This window comes from Schistocerca americana, chromosome 6, assembly GCF_021461395.2.
Source record: "Schistocerca americana isolate TAMUIC-IGC-003095 chromosome 6, iqSchAmer2.1, whole genome shotgun sequence".
Taxonomy (NCBI): domain Eukaryota; kingdom Metazoa; phylum Arthropoda; class Insecta; order Orthoptera; family Acrididae; genus Schistocerca; species Schistocerca americana.
In genome coordinates this window covers 321,103,751-321,122,940 of record NC_060124.1, presented here as the reverse complement: position 1 = coordinate 321,122,940, position 19,190 = coordinate 321,103,751, and the positions used below count along the sequence as shown (strand labels likewise).

At 40.1% G+C, this 19,190-nt stretch overlaps 1 protein-coding gene across 4 annotated transcripts in view; it reads right to left on the bottom strand.

Moving 5' to 3' along the window:
• The window catches only part of LOC124619395, a 199,687-nt gene that overhangs the window by 89,718 nt on the left and 90,779 nt on the right, over positions 1–19,190 (bottom strand). The window lies entirely within an intron of this gene.

Below are 19,190 nucleotides of genomic sequence, written 5' to 3'. Positions count from 1 at the left end.
GGATGAGACCTAGAAACACAAGAAAGTTTCAGATTTATTATCTAATGGGAAGATAGATTTCGAAACTTAAACTTATTATTTTATTTATATCAAACAACAAAAAATCCAGGATGGAATGTAACAATACAAGAGAAGGAAAGTTGCTACTCGCCATATAGTGGAGATGCTGAGCTGCGATAGGCACCATAAAAAGATTCACACAATCATAGCTTTCCGTCATTAAAGCCTTTATCAACAGTACACACACACACACACACACACACACACACACACACACACTAGCGCAACTTGCACATACATCTGCAGTCTCAGAGAGCTGAAACTATACTTGTTATTTTATTTATAGCTGTTGTTTTTCAGCAACTTTAGTATATATTTCAGAATAAAATTCAATCAGAATTTACATAGTTTAAGAAGTGCATTACAGAAACTTACTTACAAGGAGAGGTCCCAACAGTGCCATCGACATTTTGAAACTATTTATATGGTGATGTGGGTTAAGACCCCAGGTATCACACACTAGAGCCATTCACCCTGGTCAGCACTCATTTGTGAGTAACTGATAGGGATGGGAGGGGGGGGGGGGGAGGGGAGGGAAAGGGGGTGGGGAATCTGGATTTTACGTAGTACTCAATAGTGTTAAAAAAATTGCATTGCATAGTCCGTTTGTGTGGTGTAATGGATAGAATAACAACATCACATGCAGGAGCTTCTGGGTTCTAATCTCGTCAGGTGCAGTAACTTTTTTCTTTCTTTTTTTAAAACTTTTTTATTGAAACGGCTTTGGTCATCTTTTTATACAGTAACTGATATAAAGGTAATTTTTAATTTCATTCCTTTGTCAAATAATTTCAATCATTATTCAACTTCTTCATTTGTTCTCATGTTTTCATTTTTCATTTTTCTCCACTTGAAATCTTTGTTCGGTGTTTTTAAATACTTTTATGCCCTAATTTTGATTTAATTTCTTTTCTATCCTTGTGTTTTTTGTCCACATTATTGCATTCGTTATATTTATTTCTCATTTTGTTTCAATTTTGTTTTACTTATAACCCCTCTCTCATTTAAATTTCCATCTGCATTATTCAAACTACTGTGGGATTTCACTACTTGAGATTGGGTACAAAATATTTACAATCCTGCCCCTAAACCACTTGAAACCATTGTCTGAAGAAATTATAAGCCCTTATCAAAGTGGCTTCATCTCTGAACAGTCGACTCTTGATCACATATTTACCTTGAGGCAGCTAACAGAAAAATTTTACGAGTTTGGTCAGGAACTACACTTTATCTTCATTGGTTTTAGACAAGCATATGACAGCATTGACAACATTACAAGAACTCGACATTCCACCTAAATACAACAGGCTAATAGCAGCTTGCTACTCCCAATCAATTTGGCAAGTAAGGTTCGGCAGCCAGCTATCACTACTAAATATTGAAAATGGATTGCGACAAGGAGATCCATTGGCACTGATATTATTCAACTTGACCTTGGCTTTGGAAAAAGTAAGCCATGACACTGGTCGAAACAGAGAAATGGAGATGGTGGGAACAGACACAAGCCTGGAATTTGCTACTGCTGATGTGATCCTTAGTGACACCCTGGAACAAGAAAGCGCTAGCACTTCGTGATTCCTCCGTAACGGGAAACAAATAGGGCTGTTAGTGAATGAGAGTAAAACAAAATATTTCATCGTCTCACAACATCAAGCTCCTCTCCCCTCCATTATTGTTGATGGACATTCCTTCGAATGAGTAAGAGAATTCAAATACCTGGGATCCATACTGACCGACAACAGTGAAGTGACGAAAGAGGTGCAGCAATGAATAACAAACGCTAATCGCTTTTTCTTCAGCCTAAACAATTTATTCAAATCCCAGCTGATATCACTAAAAAAAAAAAAAAGATTTGCCTGTACATAACAATAGTACGGCCGGTACTTTTATATGGTTGTGAAACCTGGGCGACTTAAGCAACAACTGAAGAAGTAATTTGTGCGTTTGAGAGGAAGGTACTTCAAAAGATATATGGACCTGTCTACAATACCGTGGAGGGAAAATGGGAATGAGAACAAAAGAAGACCTCTACGATTGAATATTGGGGCAGAAGAGGCTACAGTGGTTTGGCCACATCTTTCGAGCCAGTGGATCCCTCCCTAAGCATGTTCTCCATGCCCAATCTGCTGGGAGATGCCCAAAGGGACGACCGAAGACACGATGAAAGGGTCGGGTTCTGGCAATAGCCGGCAATGGTAGAACATGAGGCTGGGGACCAACAGCAATGGTCGGTCACCTGCAATAAATGTCTCCTGCACTGAGACTGAGACTCACTGCTGTGTTTTCTTTTTTGCAATGTGAATATTTGCAAATTTTTATAATGTGCAGTTTATTGTATTCCTTTTAATTTGTGGCTTGTATCCTTTTTATTCTGCTGTTGGCCTTCTAGGCCCATAAATACAATAAATGATGATGATGATGATTATGTGCATAATTTTACCCATAGTACAATAGGTATTTACGTTATGTTTTAATTTTTTTGTATGATGATTACTGTGCAAAAAATTGCACTTCTGGTAACAAAAATACATTTTTCACACTATTGCACAAATATAAATTTCAGCTTTTGTTTTTTAACTGACAGATTAGAATTTTCAAATAATTGAATATTATAATAGATAAACATAATTAAATTCACAGTCACAAAAATTCCAACTGGAAAAAGAATGATGTACAGAAAAAAAATTAAACACACAAAAAAGTTCTGGGGTGATTAAAATGATGTGACAAAGGACTAGAAATAAAAAATTACATTTAAACCAATTAACTGAATAAAAATAATGACCAAGGTAATTCTGATAAAGATTTAAAAACAAAGAAAATTTGAGAACCTTATAGATTTGAACCCACAACCTCCTGTATATGATGATGATATCCTATCCGTTACACCCTACAACCACACCATACATTGCAACTTTTTCAATGCTACTGTCTATCACATAAAATTCTGAATTTTTTTCCATCAATTACTCGCAAACGAGTGCCCACCAGGGTGAATGGCTGCAGTGTGTGATATCTTCTATCTTAGCCTACATCACCACATAAATAGTTTCAAAAAGTTGATCACACTGCTGTGGACCTCTCCTTGTTAGTACTGGTTTAGCAGATGTTCATATCTTCTTCATAGAATCATAATGCCATGATATGTCCAAAAATGCACATATTGTATGCGATTACTGGAAACACAAGTTGATAGGTAGATAATTTACAATAACTGAATGGTGTCTATGAGTATGTCAACCTGTTGTGCCTGAAGCAAGGAAGATTTATAAAAGCAATAAGAGCTACAGCTATGGTACATAGTGAAGTTGTATGTAATATATGTGGGGAAAACTGGTACACAGTGCAATTATTTAAAAGGAATGACCTGCTTTTCACATTTTATAAGAGACAACAAATTAATTTGTTGAAACTGGTAAAGTGAAATAAAAATATACTTGCAGCTGATGACTGAATTTTATTCTGAAAGACTTTAAATTGTAAGGCATTTCCAGAGGCAGATGTCAACAATGACCATAATTCACTGGTTATGAACTGCAGATGAAAACTGTAGAAATTACAAAAAGGTAGGAAATTAAGAATATGGGACCTGCATAAAGTGAAAGAATTACAGGTGAGAAGGAAAGACCTAGCAGGAATCCTTGGACAAACAAGAAATACTGAATTTAATTGACGAAAGGAGAAAATATAAAATAGAAGCACAATAAGCATAGAAGACAGACATCAAAAAATTGAGATGGGCAGAAAATGTAACATGGCTAAACAGGAATGGTTAGAAGACAAATGCGAGATTGTAGGAACAAGCATATCTACAGGAAGAATAAACAAAAAAATCAGACATTTGGGGGAAAAAAAAAAGAACAGCTGTATGAATATTCAGGTGGGAAGCCAGTATTTACTTATTTATTCATCTCTATTACAGCCTATTACATGCAAAATTACGACTCACATTTTTGTGGAGTATAATAAATGTATAGATTAATTATTTATTCTTGGTACTTACTAAAAGAAAGTGGATGTTACAACTATCTGCTACCACCATAAAACTACAATAAAGCACCTTAACTAATTACCCAATCATTAATACTACTGTTGTTGTTGTTGTTGTTGTTGTTGTTGTTGTGGTCTTCAGTCCTGAGACTGGTTTGATGCAGCTCTCCATGCTACTCTATCCTGTGCAAGCTTCATCATCTCCCAGTAACTACTGCAACCTACATCCTTCTGAATCTGCTTAGCGTATTCATCCCTTCGTCTCCCTCTACGATTTTTACCCTCCATGCTGCCCTCCAATACTGAATTGGTGATCCCTTGATGCCTCAGAACATGCCCTACCAACCGATCCCTTCTTCTAGTCAAGTTGTGCCACAAATTCCTCCTCTCTCCAATTCTATTCAATACCTCCTCATTAGTTATGTGATCTACCCATCTAATCTTCAGCATTCTTCTGTAGCACCACATTTTGAAAGCTTTTATTCTCTTCTTGTCCAAACTATTTATCGTCCACGTTTCACTTCCATACATGGCTACACTCTATACAAATATTTTCAGAAATCACTTCCTGACACTTAAATCTATATTCTATGTTAACAAATTTCTCTTCTCCTGAAACGATTTCTTGCCATTGCCAGTCTACATTTTATATCCACTCTACTTCAATCATCATCAGTTATTTTTCTCCCCAAATAGCAAAACTCCTTTACTACTTTAAGTGTCTCATTTCCTAATCTAATACCCTCACCATCACCCGATTTCATTCCACTACATTCCATTCTCCTCGTTTTGCTTTTGCTGATGTTCATCTTATATCCTCCTTCCAAGACACACTCCATTCCGTTCAACTGCTCTTCCAAGTCCTTTCCTGTCTCCGAGGTTCGCCGATGACCTTGTAATTCTGTCAAAGTTTTTATTTCTTCTCCATGGATTTTAATTCCTATTCCGAATTTTTCTTTTGTGTCCTTTACTGCTTGCTCAATATACAGATTGAATAACATCGGGGAGAGGCTACAACCCTGTCTCACTCCCTTCCCAACCACTGCTTCCCTTTCATGTCCTTCTACTCTTATTACTGCCATCTTGTTTCTGTGCAAACTGTAAATAGCCTATTGCTCCCTGTATTTTACCCCTGCCACCTTCAGAATTTGTCAGAGAGTATTCCAGTCAGCACCGTCAAAAGCTTTCTCTAAGTCTACAAATGCTAGAAAACGTAGGTTTGCGTTTCCTTCATCTATTTTCTAAGGTAAGTCGTAGGGTCAGTATTGCCTCATGTGTTCCAACATTTTTACGGAATCCAAACTGATCTTCCCCCAGGTCGGCTTCTACTAGTTTTTCCATTCGTCTGTAAAGAATTCGCTTTAGTATTTTGCAGCTGTGACTTATTAAACTGATAGTTCGGTAATTTTCACATCTGTAAACACCTGCTTTCTTTGGGATTGGAATTATTATATTCTTCTTGAAGTCTGAGGGTATTTCACCTGTCTCATACATCTTGCTCACCAGATGGTAGAGTTTCGTCAGGACTAGCTCTCCCAAGGCTGTCAGTAGTTCTAATGGAATGTTGTCAACTCCTGGGACCTTGTTTCGACTAAGGGCTTTCAGTGCTCTGTCAAACTCTTCACGTAGTATCATACCTTCCATTTCATCTTCATCTACATCCTCTTCCATTTCCGTAATATTGTCCTATTAGTACTGAAGTAGTACTGTTCTCTTTTTTTTATTTTTATTTTTTATTTATTGTTTCTGCACCTAGATCCATCTTCATATTACTCAGGCCAACTGCTATTGTCTGCTGGATTCTTTGGGCACAGTGTAGCACATCAGCAACATTTACATTGTAACTAGTGATTCCATGATTCTCTGTAACATCTTAGAATCCACACTTCCACAAGCATTGCTCCAATGCAATGTAAGTTCTTGAAAAACCACTTCATTCAGTGGTTGCAGACCTCAGCTGACTTCTCTCCATCTTCAGAGTATGCTGTCTAGCTGAGATGGCAGCATGTTGATGGTTGGTTGAATGCCTTGGGAATCATCTTTGGCCTTCCTGGATACTGCAGCTGTAGTATCATACAAGATTACTGGACTGACTTGTTTCTCAGTGCTGCCTTGGGATCCAGCACCCTTAATGCTCGACGGCCATTGACTGCTGAGACTTCATAGAATGCAGTCCCACAATGTGTGCTCTGGAGTTGCCACACTGCCAGCTGCCATAGACAGAACTATCATTTATCTGTCTTCAGTACTATACAAGGCAGGTAAAGCTGGAATAATATATAGAATATGCTGTTCCAATGCTGCCGCACAATGGGTGTTCAGCTCCCTTGCAAGCTGCCACAGCTGGTATAGGCTACTTCACTGGCAGCCCTATCACACAAATCCTGATTTTGCACTAACCATAAGGCCAATCCTGCCAGCATGTGCTTGGCAGCTGCATAGGTTTCAGCTCAGTTGCTTGACAGTCCACATGTCACCATTTTGCTCACCCCTACTCACTTACTGATGGCATGAGAGCTGGAGCAGCCTAATATAAAGGGTCTGTATAGAGAAATCAACTTGATAACAATATTATAGAAGAAGAGGAGGAGGAGGTAAGTGAAGACAAAATGAGAGATACGATACTGTAAAAGAATCTGACAGAAAACTGAAAGATCTAAGTGGATGTGCCTTCACAATTATTGTGATCCTCGGGAGAGTCAGCCATGACAAAATTATTCCACCTAGTGTGCAAGAAATGAGACAGACGAAATATCCTCAGACTTCAAGAACGTAATAATCCCAATTCCGAAGGAGGAAAATGCTACAGAAGTTACGTGGGTAGAATGCGTAACTAACGAGTTGGTACTGCATCAAATTTGAGAGAAAAGAAATTTATGGCACAACTTCACTAAAAAGATGGATTGGATGATAGGGTACCTCCTGAGACATCAAGGAATCATCAGTTTGGTAAAGGAGGGAATTGTGGTGGTGAAAACCGTGGAGGAGGACCAAGGCATGAGTACAGTAAGCAGGTTTACACTGATCTATGTCATCATAGTTATTTGGAGATGAAGAGTGTTGAACAGGATAGGCTGGCATGGAGAGCTGCATCAAACCAGTCTTTGGTCTGAAGACAATGACAATGACAATGACAATGACAATGACCACCACCACCACCACCACCACCACCACCACCACCCCCCAATAGTCCAACAATATCCCACATGGTTTGTGTGTGTGTGTGTGTGTGTGTGTGTGTGTGTGTGTGTGTGTGTGTGGCAAAATGGGACTATACCAACATTCCATTCAGAAATAATGAACTGACAGCTGAAGAAAATATTTTTACAATACAAATACATCAAACTGTATATTGTTCTTAAATGTGGAAGTCTAATATTTCCAATGTACTATTCCAACTGAAAATGGGCACAGTTGTCTATGTACACTGTTAAATTGGTGTAGACTGGAGCTAAAGAATGTACTGGAAGAAAAATTCCATACGTGCAATTCCTAAACTGTCAATGGTGTGGGTCAGAGGCCACATGACGTGGGTTATATTAGGAAAAAAATTCTTATTTTATTATTAGTGTTGTATGACAGATGCCAGATGAGACGGACTGTAAAGCAGCCATGGAAGTTGACCACCTTTTCAGTGGTACGCTTTATCACAGGATGTTCATCCATAAATCTGGTCAATTAATGGTACACATACAACGGCACATACAATGCTGCTCAATATTGTCTGCAAGTTGTAGCACAATCTATGATGTCAGTACTCATAATGAATAAACACTGGTTTTATTGCAAGGCAGAGAAAGGAACTGGCTCAGACCTGTAGTGACTATATGCTGGTTTTGTTGTAAGGTGGAGCAAGGAACTGGTTCAGACGTGTAGTGACTGTCACTATGTTGTCAACCCTTGTCTGACACCATGTGAATTGTGAATATTCTCTTTAATGATGAAGGAAGAATGTGATAAGAAAATTTTGCACTATCAGAGCTATGAAATGGGGTACAATGTATGGGGACACGGTTTACTAATCATTTACTTATATGGCACAGTTGGAGCAATGAGAACAAAGGCTTACTTGACGCAGTTTCACAGGCAAAACAAGCTATTGTTGCATGTGTTGGGAATGATCATGGACTTGTACCATATGCATTATTAATGTTTCTGGCTGGGATGAAATCTTTTAAATACCACAATGATATGAGAGGCCAGACAAACGTGTGGTTCCTGAAGAGGGGCAGCAGCCTTTTCAGTAGTTGCAGGGGCAACAGTCTGGATGATTGACTGATCTGGCCTTGTAACATTAACCAAAACTGCCTTGCTGTTGTGGTACTGCGAACGGCTGAAAGCAAGGGGAAACTACAGCCGCAATTTTCCCCGAGGGCATGCAGCTTTACTGTATGGTTAAATGATGATGGCCTCCTCTTGGGTAAAATATTCCGGAGGTAAAATAGTCTCCCATTTGGATCTCCGGGCGGGGACTACTCAGGAGGACGTCGTTATCAGGAGAAAGAAAACTGGCATTCTATGGATCGGAGCGTGGAATGTCAGATTCCTTAATCGGGCAGGTAGGGTAGAAAATTTAAAAAGGGAAATGGATAGGTTAAAGTTAGATATAGTGGGAATTAGTGAAGTTCGGTGGCAGCATAAACAAGACTTCTGGTCAGGTGAATACAGGGTTATAAATACAAAATCAAATAGGGATAATGCAGGAGTAGGTTTAATAATGAATAAAAAGACAGGAGTACGGGTAAGCTACTACAAACAGCATAGTGAACGCATTATTGTGGCCAAGATAGACACGAAGCCCACGCCTACTACAGTAGTACAAGTTTATATGCCAACTAGCTCTGCAGATGACGAAGAAATTGAAGAAATATATGATGAGATAAAAGAAATTATTAGGTAGTGAAGGGAGACGAAAATTTAATAGCCATGGGTGACTGGAAATCGACAGTAGGAAAAGGGAGAGAAGGAAACGTAGTAGGTGAATATGGATTGGGGCTAAGAAATGAAAGAGGAAGCCGTCTGGTAGAATTTTGCACAGAGCATAACTTAATCATAGCTAACACTTGGTTCAAGAATCATAAAAGAAGGTTGTATACATGAAAGAATCCTGGAGATACTAAAAGGTATCAGATAGATTATATAACGGTAAGACAGAGATTTAGGAACCAGGTTTTAAACTGTAGGACATTTCCAGGGGCAGATGTGGACTCTGACCACAATCTATTGGTTATGATCTGTAGATTAAAACTGAAGAAATTGCAAAAAGGTGGGAATTTAAGGAGATGGGACCTGGATAAACTGACTAAACCAGAGGTTGTACAGAGTTTCAGGAAGAGCGTAAAGGAACAATTGACAGGAATGGGGGAAAGAAACACAGTAGAAGACGAATGGGTAGCTCTGAGGGATGAAGTAGTGAAGGCAGCAGAGGATCAAGTAGGTAAAAAGACTAGGGCTAGTAGAAATCCTTGGGTAACAGAAGAAATATTGAATTTAATTGATGAAAGGAGAAAATATAAAAATGCAGTGAATGAAGCAGGCAAAAAGGAATACAAACGTCTCAAAAAAATGAGATCGACAGGAAGTGCAAAATGGCTACGCAGGGATGGCTAGAGGACAAATGTAAGGATGTAGAGGCTTATCTCAATAGGGGTAAGATAGATACTGCCTACAGGAAAATTAAAGAGTCCTTTGGAGAAAAGAGAACCAATTGCATGAATATCAAGAGCTCAGATGGAAACCCAGTTCTAAGCAAAGAAGGGAAAGCAGAAAGGTGTCTTGTGACAGCCAGAGCGAGAGCACCAGCAGCAGTGAGTACTGTTTGTATAAAGCGTTTATTTTGCATTTTGTTTACGACCTTCCACGAAGGAAGGGATTCTATTTGTGTTTATCTGCTCTGCATAGTAACTAACAGTTCTTGATAAAACTTTACGTAGTTTTCGTGTTAGATTTCTTAGTGTTTCCTTGATCGTTTAGAACAGAAAGCGCCCTAAAACCGTCTTTTGTTTGTTTCGCGGCCGTTATCCACTAGTCACTTGAATCAGCAGTTGTCTTGTGACAGCCAGAGCGAGAGCACCAGCAGCAGCGAGTACTGTTTGTATAAAGCGTTTTTGTACTTATTTGCTGCGCTTAGCTTTTAAATAGTTTTTCTGGGAAAACCTAGCATAGTTTTCGCGTCTCGTATTTCAGTGAGTGTTTCTTGATTATCAGAGTAGCTCATCAGAAGATTATCTTGGGAATTTGTCACCGTATAGAGTAGGGTAAACATAGTCATGTGTAGGGACTGTGGTTGTTGTGAGCGGACGCGAGGAGAATTGGCCACTCTTCGGGGGCAGGTGGAGGCTTTGTCTGTTAGGCTCATCGAGCTCGAGGCGCAGGCGTCGGCTCGTAGTGGCGTTGGGGCAACTGTGGTGAGACCTATGCCTACTTCGGTGGCCTTGGAATCACATGGAACCCCTGATGTCGCTGCGTCTTCCGGCAGTGAGCATCTTACCGGTCAGCCATCATTCCAGGGTGAATGGTGGACAGTGGTGGGCTCGCGAGTGCCTGGCCGAAAGGCGAAGGTGGGATCTGGCTGCGTGGCGGCTGCCTTACCCCTTTCCAACAGGTACGGGATGCTTCCTAGTGGTGATGACATCGTTTCCGAGCCACCACAGGATGCCTCGCCTGTTGGGCCAGTGGCCGATTCTCCGGCAAGGTCCTGACAGTCACAGAGGGCGGGCCTATTAGTTATAGGGAGCTCCAACGTTAGGCGGGTTATGGAGCCCCTCAGGAAAATAGTGGGTAGGTCGGGGAAGAATGCCAGTGTGCAATCGGTGTGCTTGCCGGGGGGTCTCGTCCGTAATGTGGAGGAGGCCCTTCCGGCAGCTATTGAATGCACTGGGTGTGACCGGCTGCAGATAGTAGCACATGTCGGAACGAATGACGCCTGCCGCTTGGGTTCTGAGGCCATCCTTGGTTCCTTCCGGCGGCTGGCTGATTTGGTGAAGACAACCAGCATCGCACGCGGAGTGCAAGCTGAGCTTAATATCTGCAGCATAGTGCCCAGAGTCGATCACGGTCCTCTGGTTTGGAGCCGTGTGGAGGGTCTAAACCAGAGGCTCAGACGACTCTGCGACTATAATGGTTGCAAATTCATCGACCTCCGTTATTGGGTGGAGAACTGTAGGGCCCCCCTAGACAGGTCAGGCGTGCACTACACACCGGAAGCAGCTACTAGGGTAGCAGAGTACGTGTGGCGTGCACACGGGGTTTTTTTAGGTTAGAGGGACCCCCCCTTGGGCGAAACGATAAAATACCTGACGGCTTACCAGAGAGGACATTATCATCGTTGATAAAGAACGTCCGTCCTCGGAGACCAAAAACAGGAAAAGTTAACGTAATATTGGCAAACTGCAGGAGTATCCAGGGCAAGGTTCCTGAATTAGTATCTCTTATTGAAGGAAATAGTGCGCATATAGTATTAGGAACGGAAAGTTGGTTAAAACCGGAAGTGAACAGTAACGAAATCCTAGACACAGAATGGAATATATACCGCAAGGATAGGATAAACGCCAATGGTGGAGGAGTATTTATAGCAGTAAAGAATTCAATAATATCCAGTGAAGTTATTAGCGAATGCGAATGTGAAATAATCTGGGTTAAGTTAAGTATCAAAGGTGGGTCAGATATGATAGTCGGATGCTTCTATAGACCACCTGCATCAGCAACCGCAGTAGTTGAGCGCCTCAGAGAGAACCTGCAGAACGTCGTGAAGAAGTTTCGTGATCATACTATTGTAATAGGGGGAGACTTCAATCTACCAGGTATAGAATGGGATAGTCACACAATCAGAACTGGAGCCAGGGACAGAGACTCTTGTGACATTATCCTGACTGCCTTGTCCGAGAATTACTTCGAGCAGATAGTTAGAGAACCAACTCGTGAAGCTAACGTTTTAGACCTCATAGCAACAAATAGACCGGAACTTTTCGACTCCGTGAATGTAGAAGAGGGTATCAGTGATCATAAGTCAGTGGTTGCTTCAATGACTACAAGTGTAATAAGAAATGCCAAGAAAGGAAGGAAAATATATTTGCTTAACAAGAGTGATAGGGCACAAATCGCAGAATATCTGAGTGACCACCATCAAACGTTCATTTCTGAGGAAGAGGATGTGGAACAAAAATGGAAAAAATTCAGAAACATCGTCCAGTACGCCTTAGATAAGTTCGTACCGACTAAGGTCCAAAGCGAGGGGAAAGATCCACCGTGGTATAACAATCATGTACGAAAGGTACTACGGAAACAAAGAAAGCTTCATCATAGGTTTAAGAGTAGTCGAATCATAGCTGATAAGGAAAAGCTGAACGAAGCGAAAAAGAGCGTAAAGAGAGCAATGAGAGAAGCATTCAACGAATTCGAACATAAAACATTGGCAAACAATCTAAACAAGAACCCTAAAAAGTTTTGGTCATATGTAAAATCGGTAAGCGGATCTAAATCCCCTATTCAGTCACTCGTTGACCACGATGGCACCGAAACAGAGGACGACCGAAGAAAGGCAGAAATACTGAATTCAGTGTTCCGAAACTGTTTCACTGCGGAAAATCTTAACACGGTCCCTGACTTCAGCCGTCGCACGGACGCCAAAATGGAAAATATTGAAATAAACGATATCGGAATTGAAAAACAACTGCTATCACTTAGTAGCGGAAAAGCATCCGGACCAGACGAGATACCCTTAAGATTCTACAGTGATTATGCTAAAGAACTTGCCCCCTTTCTATCAGCAATTTATCGTAGATCGCTGGAAGAACGTAAAGTACCTAGCGACTGGAAGAAAGCGCAGGTCGTTCCCATTTTCAAGAAGGGTCATAAATCAGATGCGAATAATTATAGGCCTATTTCGCTTACGTCAATCTGTTGTAGAATAATGGAACATGTTTTGTGTTCTCGTATTATGACGTTCTTAGATAATACAAATCTCCTTCATCATAACCAACATGGATTCCGCAAACAGAGATCATGTGAAACTCAGCTCGCCCTATTTGCCCAAGAAATTCACAGTGCCGTAGACACTGGCGAGCAGATTGATGCCGTATTCCTGGACTTCAGGAAGGCATTTGATACGGTTCCGCACTTACGTTTAGTGAAAAAAATACGAGCTTACGGAATATCGGACCAGGTTTGTGATTGGATTCAGGATTTCCTAGAAGAAAGAACACAACATGTCATTCTTAACGGTTCAAAATCTGCAGATGTAGAGGTAATTTCGGGAGTACCGCAGGGAAGCGTGATAGGACCTTTATTGTTTACAATATACATAAATGACTTAGTTGACAACATCGGTAGCTCCGTGAGGCTATTTGCAGATGACACGGTTGTCTACAAGAAAGTAGCAACATCAGAAGACTCGTACGTACTCCAGGAGGACCTGCAGAGGATTAATGCATGGTACGACAGCTGGCAGCTTTCCCTAAACGTAGATAAATGTAATATAATGCGCATACATAGGGGCAGAAATCCATTCCAGTACGATTATGCCATAGGTGGTAAATCATTGGAAGCGGTAACGACCGTAAAATACTTAGGAGTTACTATCCGGAGCGATCTGAAGTGGAATGATCACATAAAACAAATAGTGGGAAAAGCAGGCGCCAGGTTGAAATTCATAGGAAGAATTCTAAGAAAATGTGACTCATCGACGAAAGAAGTAGCTTACAAAACGCTTGTTCGTCCGATTCTTGAGTATTGCTCATCAGTATGGGACCCTTACCAGGTTGGATTAATAGAAGAGATAGACATGATCCAGCGAAAAGCAGCGCGATTCGTCATGGGGACATTTAGTCAGCGCGAGAGCGTTACGGAGATGCTGAACAAGCTCCAGTGGCGGACACTTCAAGAAAGGCGTTACGCAATACGGAGAGGTTTATTATCGAAATTACGAGAGAGCACATTCCGGGAAGAGATGGGCAACATATTACTACCGCCCACATATATCTTGCGTAATGATCACAACGAAAAGATCCGAGAAATTAGAGCAAATACGGAGACTTACAAGCAGTCGTTCTTCCAACGCACAATTCGTGAATGGAACAGGGAAGGGGGGATCAGATAGTGGTACAATAAGTACCCTCCGCCACACACCGTAAGGTGGCTCGCGGAGTATAGATGTAGATGTAGATGTAGATATAAGAGGGTCTAAACAAGGGTGATGTACTTGAAGACAATATTATGGAAATGGAAGAGGATGTAGATGAAGATGAAATGGGAGATACGATACTGCGTGAAGAGTTTGACAGAGCACTGAAAGACCTGAGTCGAAACAAGGCCCCCAGAGAAAACAACATTCCATTTGGAACTACTGACAGCCTTGGGAGAGCCAGTCCTAACAAAACTCGACCATCTGGTGAGCAAGATGCATGACACAGGCGAAATACCCTCAGACTTCAAGAAGAATATAATAATTCCAATCCCAAAGAAAGCAGGTGTTGACAGATGTGAAAATTACCGAACAATCAGTTTAATAAGCCACAGCTGCAAAATACTAACACGAATTCTTTACAGACGAATGGAAAAACTAATAGAAGCCGACCTGGGGGAAGGTCAGTTTGGATTCCGTAGAAATGTTGGAACACGTGAGGCAATAATGACCTTACGACTTATCTTAGAAGGAAGATTAAGGAAAGGCACACCTACGTTTCTAGCATTTGTAGACTTAGAGAAAGCTTTTGACAATGTTGATTGGAATACTCTCTTTCAAATTCTAAAGGTGGCAGGGGTAAAATACAGGGAGCAATAGGCTATTTACAATTTGTACAGAAAGCAGATGGCAGTTATAAGAGTCGAGGGGTATGAAAGGGAAGCAGTGGTTGGGAAGGGAGTGAGACAGGGTTGTAGCCTCTCCCCGATGCTATTCAATCTGTATGTTGAGCAAGCAATAAAGGAAACAAAAGAAAAGTTCGGAATAGGTATTAAAATCTATGGAGAAGAAATAAAAACTTTGAGGTTCGCCGATGACATTGTAACTCTGTCAGAGACAGTAAAGGACTTGGAAGAGCAGTTGAACGGAATGGAGTGTGTCTTGAAAGGAGGATATAAGATGAACATCAACAAAAGCAAAACGAGGATAATGGAATGTAGTCGAATTAAGTCGGGTGATGCTGAGGGAATTAGACTAGGTAATGAGACACTTAAAGTAGTAAAGGAGTTTTGCTATTTGGGGAACAAAATAACTGATGATGGTCGAAGTAGAGAGGAGATAAAAATGTAGACAGGCAATGGCAAGGAAAGCGTTTCTGAAGAAGAAAAATTTGTTAACATCGAGTATGGATTTAAGTGTCGGGAAGTCGTTTCTGAAAGTATTTGTATGGAGTGTAGCCATGTATGGAAGTGAAACATGGACAATAAATAGTTTGGACAAGAAGAGAATAGAAGCTTTTGAAATGTGGTGCTACAGAAGAATGTTGAAGATTAAGCGGGTAGATCACATACCTAATGAGGAGGTATTGAATAGAATTGGGGAGAAGAGAAGTTTGTGGCACAACTTGACTAGAAGAAGGGATCAGTTGGTAGGACATGTCCTGAGGCATCAAGGGATCACAAATTTAGCATTGGAGGGCAGTGTGGAGGGTAAAAATCGTAGAGGGAGACCAAGAGATGAATACACTAAGCAGATTCAGAAGGATGTCGGTTGCAGTAGGTACTGGGAGATGAAGGAGTTTGCACAGGATAGATTAGCATGGAGAGCTGCATCAAACCAGTCTCAGGACTGAAGACGACAACAACAACAACAACAACAACAACAACAACAACGATATGAACTTCAAAAACTCTGTGAAACTGCTCTGAAACAAATTGATACAAAATTTACTAACAAACTTCATGTTCGTGACTAACAATGCTTCTTATAAAGTTCAAGCAAATCACTGAAACTCTCGTAAGAACGAATGAATGATTTACAGGTTATCACACAATGTAATTCCTTTTCAGGAAGCTATGTACACAGAAAAATTTTTCTCTTATTAAAAACAAGGAATAACGATTTGAAACTTTAACACTATCTTCACTGAACCGAGGTATTCAGTACTCATATTGTACAAAATCTGGAAAGCAATGAAGTAATCTAACTGATACGGGCAACTCTTCAATTTCCAGTGATACAGTCTATCTCATATGTGCTATGGTGATACAACAGTTATTAAAGACTACTGTTCATTCACATTGGAACTACATTAATTCAGTGTAAAGAGGCATATCCTTTAGTGGAACAAAATATTCCTGATGATGGCAGAAAAGAGCATAATTACTTTACAGTTCAACAACTGTAATGGCAATGTAACAAAGGTAAACTGTTCCTGCCCCTCTCATTTTCTTTATTCATTTCACCTCCTCCACCAGACAACTTGTTACCCCAGTCACATCCCTGTCATTGGGAGAAAAATTTGTGTGTTCTGGAGAACAACGAAAGTTATAAATAAGTATTAGGTTCCAGTTCTTGTTCATGTAGATATTTACTGTTCAATGCCTTAGTTATATGATGCATTATTCATTTCCATAAGCATGTATGCTGAGTGTTTATCTTTAATTATTCTACTACCATAAAACCTTGATAATCCGTTTGGAATGAGAAAAAGGTAGGATTATCAGAGGAACACCTTTATTGACCCATAACATCACAATATAGTTAAACTTTAATTCTTAGCTGAAAATGATGTCTGAAATATTGTTCCCGTTAAACTAGTAACAAAATGAAAACTTCAACACACTAAAAAAATCTTACATGAAAGTGTAATTTACAGTAGTGTCTGTATTGTAAAATATCTCTGTATTGTATGATAAACTACTGTTGCTGTGACTGAAAGTTTAACAACTGTAATACCTCATCACCACACTGCACTGACACACAACTGATGTCCACTTATATGTTTAAAACATGGGAAGTCACACGAACCACGACGCCTACCAGCACTGCAACCCAACTGACAGTGCCATCCCGTGCCTTCATGGGGCTCCCAGTCACTGCCATGTGACCACTGCTCCAGAAGAAGCTGCTTCCTCAGCTCCTTGCCTCTACCGAGGATCTGGACTTTGTCCTTGTGAGCACTGGCTACGTATTGTTCCTGTAGGTTATTCTGCTGTGTTCTCCAGTCATCACTGGAGGACATTTTCAGCTTATTTCATGTGTGTACTTTTGTCTTTGAACTGTAATGACTTACTTCATGTTCAATAAACAAACAGCATTACTTCAAGTGTGCCAATGGATCACTACCTTTGTCCACTACTCACCAGGACACTTCATTTTATTTTTAAGCAAGACAAAAAAAGCCTGTACTTTTGCTTAGCAGATGACAACCGTGATTTTGCTGCCATGTTCTCCCATTTCCTAATCCACAAAATTTCACTACTGCCAGGGCTCTCCGATATTGGCAGTAGTGACAATATGTAAGGGAAAAATGAATCAAAGTTTGTGTTGGGAAGAGCTCTCAGCTTGGGTAGTTCGTGCAGCAATGTTGACCATCTGCCTAGCAAGCAAGTCCCGGCTGCAGCACAAATTTTAATTCATTTCGTCTGCTTCGATCATTATCATAGAGTGAACTGTGTTTTACAGTATCTCTGTTAGTAGAACCCATGCTAATTTTTACAGTGGAGATTTTTGTTCTCTGAAAGCATAAAACGTGTCCCATACTCCTACAACAGACTGGAGTCAGCAATATAGGCATACAATTATGCACTTCTAATGACGACCTTTCTTGAAAATTTTAACGATCTATGCTTTTTTCCAATCACTAGATATGCTTCATTGATCCAGTGACCTACAATACAGTACTACTAGAAGCAAAGAAAGTTCTTTCACATAATCTCTATAGAACCCCACTCTTATCTCATCTGGTCCAGCTGTCTTTCTACTACTGCTAATCGACTTTCATTCTCCGATGACTTATCTCAATCCCTACCATTTTGGCATTCAGCGATGATTAAAAGGAGGAACCATATTACGATATTCCGTGATTAAACAATTTTGGAAGATTGACTTCAATTTTTTGGCCTGTCATCACCTGTTTCAGTGCCACTATGGTCACTGAGCAACTGAAGACCTGATTTTGATCTAGTGATTGACTCTAGGCCTTCATAAGACCAAATATTCTTAAAATTTTTAGTCCAATTGTTAGATGAAAATTTACTTTGAAATTTATTGAATGCTTCTCAGATTGCTTTCCTCGTGTTTGTTTTGGCTTCACTCAGCTTCTGTTTGTCTTCCAGGCTTTCATTTTTCTTAAATTGAAGATGAAGCTCTCTTTGCTTTCATAGCAAGTTTCGAACATGCCTACTGAACTGCAATGTGTCTCATCCATCCCTCACAATACTGCTTGGCACATACTTGTTCCAGGGATATTGCGCAATAATGTACTTTGGGATTTTACACATTTGTGCTCCACATCCTCATTCTTAGAGCTCATTATTTGATGTTGACCACTTACATACTCTGTAATTTGTGTCCTCTCACTCTTGCTAACCAAATATATTATTTAGCTATTTCTTGATGGTGGTTCGTAAGCCAAAAACTGGTTCAAAATAAATATTAGTAGAATAAGATACTGAAACTATCACAGATTAGTGATCACTGACTCCTTCCTCGAAATTAAATGAATGTAACACTAATCACGTGCACATATCCTGTAAACTGACTCGTTCCACATCATTTCGAAAAAGTAACTGACTGACTGACTAACGTATTTGAAAAGTCCTGGTTTGCTAATTACTAGAAGCCTAAGACATTGCTTTCATTTATTGTTTCTTTAAGTATCTGCTCAAAGTAATTTTCAGACAAGACATTCAGAACAATGTTATACAAATCCCTTTCTCTGCCAGCAGATATCTGACAAACTGAAGTCCCCTCTATTACAATAGAATTATCAGCAAACTTACTTGTGATATTCTCTAGTTTATTCTGAGCTTTGCCTTGCACTTAGCATCAATAGCTAACAGTTAAGAATAATTATTTTTTTCACTCTTCAAAATTCTTCTCATCATGATGCAGAAGTGGTGTCTGAAAGGCATCCCCCACCAAAACTTTAAGAACAATTTGAAATCTCTAGAATTAGTAGAAAAATACCACTAGACATCTGCTAAGAGTGTGTAAATGCATCTACAAAACAGCC